This window comes from Podarcis gaigeae, assembly GCF_964106915.1.
Source record: "Podarcis gaigeae genome assembly, chromosome: W".
Classification (NCBI taxonomy): Eukaryota; Metazoa; Chordata; class Lepidosauria; order Squamata; family Lacertidae; genus Podarcis; species Podarcis gaigeae.
In genome coordinates this window covers 5,565,764-5,575,257 of record NC_139695.1, presented here as the reverse complement: position 1 = coordinate 5,575,257, position 9,494 = coordinate 5,565,764, and positions in this window count along the sequence as shown.

The window sequence follows — 9,494 nt, the reverse complement described above, 5'->3', positions numbered from 1 at the left end:
CGAAAGGAACTCTGCCTACAGGCTGTGACGCACTCCTTTGCATCAAGCTCCTCCCAGATACAGGACACCACGGAGTTTTAACCCTGCTTGTTCCAAACTCCACACATTTGACTTCAAAAAAGGTCAATGTCCATTTCATTCTGAGGCCCTTGTGCATATAATTGTTTAAAATATTTCTGGAAACAGTCTCTAATCTCATTTGGCTTATAAATGTTCTTTCCTTCCACTTCTAAATTTGTAACCGTATTCAATTTTTGTCTTTTCCTCATTTGCCAAGCCAATAGTTTTCCACATTTATCTGCTGTTTCAAATGTCTTTTGTCTCATTTGTTTAATTTTCCATTCTATTTCTTGATTCATCAGTTCCATGTATTGTGTCTGGTATAATTTAATTTCTCTCAGGATCTCTTGAGATTTTGGTTTTGATGTTAATTTCCTTTCCCCTTCTTTTATTTCTTCCAAAATCTTGTCTTTTTTCTCATTTTGACTTCTCTTTTTAATTGCATTTTGTTGTATCAAAAATCCACACATAACGGCTTTACTTGCGTCCCAGATTATTCTTTTTTCAACGTTGGTCTTCATATTTATTTCAAAATAGTCTCTCAAAGTCTTTTGGGCCTTTTTATAAACTTCTTCATCTCTAAATAAGGTGTCATTCATCCTCCATCTGAAGGAACCAGTTGCTAATTGTTTCATCTCCATTTTTACTGCGTTATGGTCGGAGCAGGTTTTTGGGCAGATTTCCACTTTCTTTATCTTTGGTGCCAGTCCTCTAGTAATCCAAATTTGGTCAATTCTGGTCCATGTCATCTTGGCTTCAAGGGGATTCTTAGTTCTCCAAATATCATTAAATCCATATTGTCAGTCATTTCAAAAAAAGTTTTAGGTAGTCTTCCATCTTTAGTGATTGTCTGTCTTTGTGCTTTATCCATATTTGTTGAGACCACTCCATTCATATCTCCCATCAATATTAAATTGTAATCCAGATAGTCCAGCAAGATCTCATGCAACTTCTTAAAAAATTCTGATTTCCCCTCATTCGGCGCATAAATTCCTACGATCAAAAATTTTTCTCCTTGGACTTGAATTTCAATTGCCAATATTCTTCCTTGTTCATCTTTAAAAATAAATTTCGGTAGCAGTTTTTCCTTTGCATATATCACAACTCCTCTTTTTTTTTACTTTGTCAGCTGCAATAAATTCTTGGCCCAATCTTTTATTCACCAATATTTTCCTATGTGACCTCATCACATGTGTTTCTTGTAGACAAATCAAGTCCAATTGTTCTTTCTTCAATATATGAAAAACTGCTTTCCTCTTTCGGGGCATGTTTAGACCATTACAATTCCAGCTTAGAAGTTGCAGAGCCATGATGGGACTATTTACTTACTCCTGTTGCTCCAAGTAGTTGGTCTTCTTCTATCGGTGGTTTCAATCCAAATGATAAGTTTGAAATGTCCAGTGTTCCTTTTCCTGGCGGCGGCGACTCCCCTCCAGATTCCACCTCCTTCACTAAGTCTTCTTCGTGATCTCTCAAAAACTTGTCTTTGTCACTCACTGTTCTTATTTTTATCTTTCTTCCTTTGTATTTAAAGGATAGGCCTTGTGGAAATTCCCACCTGAACAGTATCTTGTTTTTTTCCAGTAAAACAACCAAGTCTCTATAGTAAGTTCTTACGTCCAAGATATGCTTCGGAATATCTTTAAAAATCTCCACAAAGGAATTTTCTTTTTTTCAATAAATATTTATTACAGTTTTCCAATTTAATACAAAAAGAAAAAACAACAAACAAATACACAATTAAAACAAAACAAAACAAATATAATTCCCATTTCTTATTTCCATTACCTTATGTCCCGGATCTCCTCTCACCTCCCCCTTTTGTATTCCAGTTCAAATTCTTAATTCAGCAAATTCTTGTTACGACTTAGTATAGCTTATTTTAAATTATTATTCCACCTTTACATTACAGCTGGTAACCATTTAATTTCCATCCAACATCATTCTAACATTCATTAATTTTACAATATTTCTGTAGATAATCTTTAAATTTCCTCCAATCTTCTTCCGCCGACTCTTTTCCCTGGTCTCGGATTCTGCCGGTCATTTCTGCCAATCCCATGTAATCGATCATCTTCATCTGCCATTCCTCCAGAGTGGGTAAATCTTGTGTCTTCCAGTATTTTGCGATGAGAATTCTTGCTGCTGTTGTCACATACATAAAGAGAGATCTATCCTTCTTTAGTACCAATTGGCCAACCATGCCTAGGAGAAAGGCCTCTGGTTTTTTCAAGAAAGTGTACTTAAGTATCTTTTTCAATTCATTATAAATCATTTCCCAGAAGGCCTTAATCCTTGGGCACGTCCACCAAAGGTGAAAGAATGTACCTTCAATCTCTTTACATTTCCAACATTTATTGTCGGGCAAATGGTAAATTTTTGCAAGCTTGACTGGGGTCATGTACCACCTGTAAATCATTTTCATAATATTCTCTCTTAGGGCATTACATGCCGTGAATTTCAAACCGGTGGTCCACAACTGTTCCCAGTCTGCGAACATAATATTATGTCCAACATCTTGTGCCCATTTTATCATAGCAGATTTAACAGTTTCATCCTGAGTGTTCCATTTCAACAGCAAGTTATACATTCTTGACAAATTCTTTGTTTTAGATTCTAACAATTCTGTTTCTAATTTCGATTTTTCCACCTGGAATCAGATTTTTTTATCCAATTTATAAACCTCCATTATCTGATAGTAATGAAGCCAATCTCGTACTTTACTCTTTAATTTCTCAAAACTCTGTAATTTCAATTTGTCTCCCTCTTGTTCCAAAATCTCACAATATTTTGGCCATTTGGACTCCATATTAAGTCTTTTGAAAGCTTTAGCTTCCATTGGTGACAACCACCTTGGGGTTTTATTTTCCAATAAATCTTTGTATCTTATCCAAACATTAAACAATGCTTTCCTGACAATATGATTTTTAAATGCTTTATGAGCCTTAACCTTGTCGTACCACAAATATGCATGCCACCCGAAGGTATTGTTAAAACCTTCTAAATCCAAAATATCTGTATTCTCCAGAAGTAGCCAATCTTTCAACCAGCAGAAAGCTGCTGCTTCATAATACAATTTAATACAATACAATATGTCTGTGTTCTCAAGAAGCAGCCAGTCTTTCAACCAGCAAAAGGCTGCTGATTCATAGTAAAGTTTGAAGTCCGGCAGGGCAAAGCCCCCCCTTTCCTTTACATCAGTTAAAATCTTAAATTTTATTCTGGGCTTTTTGCCCTGCCAGACAAATCTGGAAATATCTTTCTGCCACTTCTTGAAACAGTCCATCTTGTCCACAATTTGCAATGTTTGAAACAAAAACAACATTCTAGGCAATACATTCATTTTTATAACTGCAATCCGGCCCAACAAGGAAAGCTTCAAATTTGACCATGTTTCTAAATCTCTTTTCACTTCTGACCAACATTTTTCATAATTATCTTTAAATAAATTCACATTTTTTGCTGTCATCTTAATCCCCAAATATTTCACTTTCTTAACCACAGTCAAGCCCGTCTCATTCTGAAACCTTTCTTTTTCCATTGATGTTAAATTTTTCTCTAAAACTTTGGTTTTTGACTTATTCAGTTTAAATCCTGCCACTTGACCAAATTCATTAATTAAGTCTAAAACCCTTTTCGTACTAGATTCTGGCTCCTGTAACGTCAAAACTAAGTCATCTGCAAATGCTCTCAATTTGTACTGTTTGGCTCCGACCTGTATCCCTTTGACCAACTGGTCTTTTCTAATCATGTTCAGCAAAACCTCCAAAACCGATATAAAAAGCAATGGTGAAATTGGGCACCCCTGTCGTGTCCCTTTTTCTATCTTAAATTCATCTGTAACCACATTATATACAATTAATTTTGCTTTCTCTTCAGAGTAAATGGCGTCTATACCATTTTCAAACCCTTGCCCTACCCCCATCCCTTGTAAGTTCTTTTTCATAAAGTTCCAAGAAATATTATCAAAGGCTTTCTCCGCGTCCACAAATATAAAAACTGCTTTCGTATTTATGTTCACTTCTAATTTTTCCAAAATGTCAATTATATTCCTCAGATTATCAGACAAATGCCTTCCCGGGAGAAAGCCCGCCTGGTCTTTATGAATCTCCTCCATCAAAACTTTTTTCAATCTTCTAGCCAAAATGTCAGCAAAAATGTTGTAATCCACATTTAGTAAGGATATGGGACGGTAGTTCTTGAGTTGAGTCTTTTCAGTCTCTACTTTCGGTATAAGCGTAATATATGCTTCTTTCCACGACTCCGGCGCCCTTTTCCCTTCCAAAATCTCATTGCAGACCTTTTTCAAAGGTTGTATTAAGTAGTCCTTCAAGGATTTGTAATACCTGGAGGTCAGCCCATCGGGTCCTGGTGACTTGCCCAATTGCATACTTTGAATGGCAACTTCTATTTCCTGTTCTGATATTTTGTAATTCAGCATCAGTTTACTTTCTTGTGAAATTTTTTGTAATCCATTTGCCTTTAAAAAACGTTCTATGTCCATATCTTTCTGTGGCCCTTGTGAATATAGTTGTTTAAAATACCTTTGAAAACAGTTTCTGATCTCAGTTGGGTTATGTATATTCTTCCCTTCCACCTCTATATTTGTTATAGTGTTTAATTTTTGTCTTTTTCTCATTTGCCAAGCCAAAAGTTTCCCACACTTATTTGCCGATTCAAAAGTCTTTTGTCTCATTTGTTTAATCTTCCATTCTATTTCTTGATTCATCAGTTCCATGTATTGTGTTTGGTATAATTTTATTTCTCTCAGAATCTCTTGTGACTTTGGTTTTGCTCTCAATTTCTTTTCCCCTTCTTTTATTTTCTCTAAAATTTTATCTTTCTTCTCATTTTGGCTTTTCTTCTTTATTACATTCTGTTGAATCAAAAACCCTCTCATAACAGCTTTACTTGCGTCCCAAATCATTCTTTTTTCAACATCAGTATTCATATTTATTTCAAAATAGTCTCTGAGGTTTTTTGGGCCTTTTTATAGACTTCTTCATCTCTAAATAAGGTGTCATTCATCCTCCATCTAAAAGAGCCAGTCGTTATTTGTTTCATCTCCATCCTTACGGCGTTATGGTCGGAGCAAGTTTTTGGGCAGATTTCCACTTTCTTTATCTTTGGTGCCATCCCTCTAGTTATCCATATTTGATCAATTCTAGTCCATATCATCTTGGCTTCAGAAAAGAAGGTTCCCTCTCTTCCCAGAAGATTCTTTGTTCTCCAAATGTCCACCAAGTCCATATTGTCAGTCATTTCAAAGAAGGTTTTAGGTAGTCTACCATCATTGGTGACTACCTGTTTTTGTGCTTTGTCCATATTTGTAGATACCACTCCATTCATATCTCCCATCAAAATTAATTTGTAATCCAAGTGTTCCAGTAAAGTCTCATGCAACTTCCTAAAAAAGTCAGACTTTCCCTCGTTCGGAGCATAGATTCCGACAACCAAAAATTTTTCTCCTTGATATTGAATTTCAACTGCCAAATATCTTCCTTGTTCATCTTTAAAGATTAATTTCGGTAAAAGTCTCTCCTTTACATATATCACAACTCCTCTTTTTTTTACTTTGTCTGATGAAATAAACTCTTGTCCCAATCTCTTGTTAATAAATAATTTCCTGTGTTGTCTCATTACATGTGTTTCTTGCAAGCAAATCAAATCCAATTGTTCTTTTTTCAATATATGAAACACACTTCTTCTTTTTCGAGGAGAATTAAGACCATTACAATTCCAACTTAGGAGTTGCAGAGCCATGATGGGATTACTTCTCTTCACCTCCCACTGCTCCAAGTAGTTGCTCTTCTTCTGTTGGTGGTTTTCCCTTCTCAGGGCTAGGGAGTCCAAATGGTAAGTTTGCTATATCCAAGATTCCTTTTTCCAGTGTTTTTGGCACTTCTTCTGATTCTACTTCTTTTTGAAGATGTTCTCCGTAATCTCTCAAAAACTTGTCTTTGTCGTTTACTGTTCTTATTCTTATTTTCCTTTCTTTATATTTAAACGCTAGGCCTTGGGGAAATTCCCACCTGAAGAGTATCTTATTTCTTCTCAGCAGAACCACTAGATCTCTGTAGTATGTCCTTATATCCAAGATATGTTTAGGAATATCCTTAAAGATCTCCACGAATGAGTCTCCAATTTCCAAAGTTCTTTGGTAGTGCAGATTTAAAATTTTGTCTCTTTCTTCTTTTGTTCGCAAAGTAATCAAGCAATCTCTTACCCTGTTCTTCTTCTGTCGTGAGCCAATTCTAAAAGCACTCACAATCTTGAATTCTTCCTTCCCCAATTCCTTTTGCCAAAAATCTGTAAATTCCTTTGTAAGAAAGTCCACCAAATTCTCCTTCTCACTTTCAGGCACCGCTCTAATTCTCAGATTTTTCTCCTTAGCCTGTAGTTCTATACAAGACAATGCCAAATCGTGATCCTCCAATTTCTTATATGCAGGTAAAATCTTCTCCTCAGCAGCAGATGCAATCTGTTTCGCTTCCTCAGCTACCTTCCGAGTCGTGGCTGATTCCTCAATTAATTTTTCAATAGATTCTGTATTAAAAGTCACTTTCTTTACCAAATCGTTGATACTTGCTGTATTCACATCAATTTTTGCTGATGCAGCCACAACCTGTTTTTTTCTGTCAACCACTTCTTTTGCTAAATTTTCCAAAGAGTCATTAATTTTTCTAAGTGCTTGGGTTAATACATCGTCAGTTGACATAATTTTCGATTTAGTCTGCGTGGCAGCTGCTCCTCCTGTTACTCCTGGGATTGAAGGCCTTCGCTGATGGTATGTTTTGCCTGATCTAGTATGATGTGTTGAGTCTAATTTTTCTTTACCATCTGCCATAGCCTTCTCATGAGAACTCAAGGTCAAACCCACGCCTGGGAGATTTGTTAGAAGTTTGTTTTGGGGGGGGGAAATTCCAGTGGCGTAGTTGTTATTGCAAGAGAGGAATTTTCCAGTGGCTGTTATTGCAACAATGTCAGTCTCCTCTAGGGGGATAACTTCAGCAACAAATGTAGTCTTTAGCAACAAATGTAATCTTTAAGGAGCCCCCCCAGCCCTTCAAAGCCACAATTTCAAAGTCCCAAATAGCTGCTGTAGGAGCCTAAAAAAGTTACTTAGATTCCGAAGAAGTCCAGAGACACTGTATCTTTTTCGCAGAGTTACATAGAGGTCTTAACTTTCCCCTTCAAGTCAAGCTCCTTTCAAAAGGCAGTCCGTTTCCAGGGCTTTGAGACAGTGGAATTAACTTTCAAACTCCACCTTTCATGCAGGAATGTAGCTTAAATCTTCCCCCCTCCGCTCCTGCAAACTCGGGGGGAGACCACTTTTTGGTGTTGGATTTTAAGTCTTTTCAAAGAAGAATCTTTCAAGGTTTCCACTTTAAAGGACTCTTTGCTTTGTTCTATCTACAAGCAGGGGGAAGCAGACTTCCTGTTTATGCTTTCCCCTTTCAATCTCCAAAGTTTTTTGATAGTGCAAATTCAAAATTTTATCTCTTTCTTCTTTTGACCTTAATGTTATCAAACAATCTCTTGGCTTATTTTTCTTTTGTCTTATGCCAAGCCTAAATGCACTATCTTAAATTCTTCCTTCTCCAAACCCTGTTGCCAAAAGTCCAAAAATTATTTTGTTAAAAATTCCACCAGATTATCTCTCTCATTTTCCGGAACTGACCTAATCCTTAAATTTCTCTCCTTCCTTTGAAGTTCAATCATAGAAAAAGTCAGGTCATGGTCCTCCAGCTTCTTGATGACCGGTGGTATCTTCTCTTGAGTGGCAACAGCAATTTCCTTTGCTTCCTCAGCAATCTTTCGGGTTGTAGCCAAGTCCTCCAAAAGTCTTACAATAGTCTCTGTGTTAGAATTCACTTTCCTTCCTAATTCATCAATGCTTTTCGTGTTAAAATCAATTTTTGCTGAGACCTCGGCTACTTGTTTATTAGTTTCCGAGACTTGTTTGCTTGTTTCTGTTCCCTGCTTAGTTAAATGTTCCAAAGATGCGTTAATTTTACTAAGTGCCTGTGCCAGGGCATCCTCTGTTGACATTGTTTTTACTTTTGTTTGAGAGGCAGCAGCTGTTCCTGTGCCTCCACTTGTTGAAGCTCTTCACTGGTGGGAAAAGTCAGTCTTGTATTGTCTACCGGATCTTAAACTTGCACTTTTTTCTTCTAGTTTCCCCTTATCATCCATAACACTCTCATTCAAAACCAAGGTCACGTCCCACACCTGTGCCTCTGTTTTTAAAGGAATTTTCCACTAGATCTTACTTCAAGTGGCTTAGTTGTTATTGTTGCAACAAAGTCTCCACTAGGGGGAAAAGCTCCAACTTCACTTTACATTTTTTAGACAATGTCTCTTTAAAAAACCCCTTTTATTTTCCAATAAGCCACAGTTTCAATTCTGCCTTCAATGCTATTTTGTTTAAAAATCTCTCCTCAAGCAATGTATCTTTACAGAATGTATCTTTTAGCAGAGTTATTACTAGAAACAGTTTCAGAATGCTGACAGCTCACCATTCAGTTTCCCCTCAAGGCAGTCCGACTCCAGAAATCAGGCAGCGGATGTGCTTTTCAAATTTAAATTCATTTCTTCTTGCAGGCATATAAAGTTCAATTTTCCACCCCCCACCGCTCCTGCAAACCGGGGGGGGGGATGCTCTTCCAAACGATAAACTCCCAACTTCAGGAAAAAGTTCCCTCTTAAGTTACAGCTTACAGTCACTTTGCTTTAAATTATCTGCAGGGCGGAAAGGCAGACTTCCTTTTTGTACCTTTCCTGTGCTGGTGCCGAAATTCTTAAAATTTAAGTCCAATTTAATCCCTTAATCCTACTCACGAGTAGTTGTTTTTAAGTCCGAATTCTTGGGAAGAAATCAGCGCTCTCCGATCATGGCAACGCGGCTTCACTCTGCAGGCTGGGTAGACGACCCTCAGCACCGCGCCGCTCACCTGCTACCGCTCCACAGCCTTTAAAAAGGCTCCTTTGCGGTTTGGGGGCGCAAAAGGTGCCCGCCGGGTCTCCTCGTTCACAGGTTTCCGCGCCTGTGACTTTTGGGGGTCCCTGCTTCACCGTAGCTGCGGGACCCAAACCTGTGGAGCAGACTTCCCCCGGAGCTCGGAGGCAAGTCCGCCATTCTTCGCTGGCGCTGACCGGAAGTCACATTGGCTTTTTTAGCTGCCGCATCACACTGTTGGCTCATGTCAAGTTTGTGGTCAACCAAGACTCCTAGAAAAAGAAATAATTGATATAGCAAACTTATCTTTCGGACTGCACAGTCCAAGGAAAGAGGCACCACCGACAGAACAAGAACAGTTACTCGGAGCAGTAGGAGGTAAAGTGAAGTAACCCCATCATCATGGCTCTGCAACTTCTAAGCTGGAATTGTAATGGTCTGAACTCACCCCGGAAGAGAAAAAGTGTCTTTCATA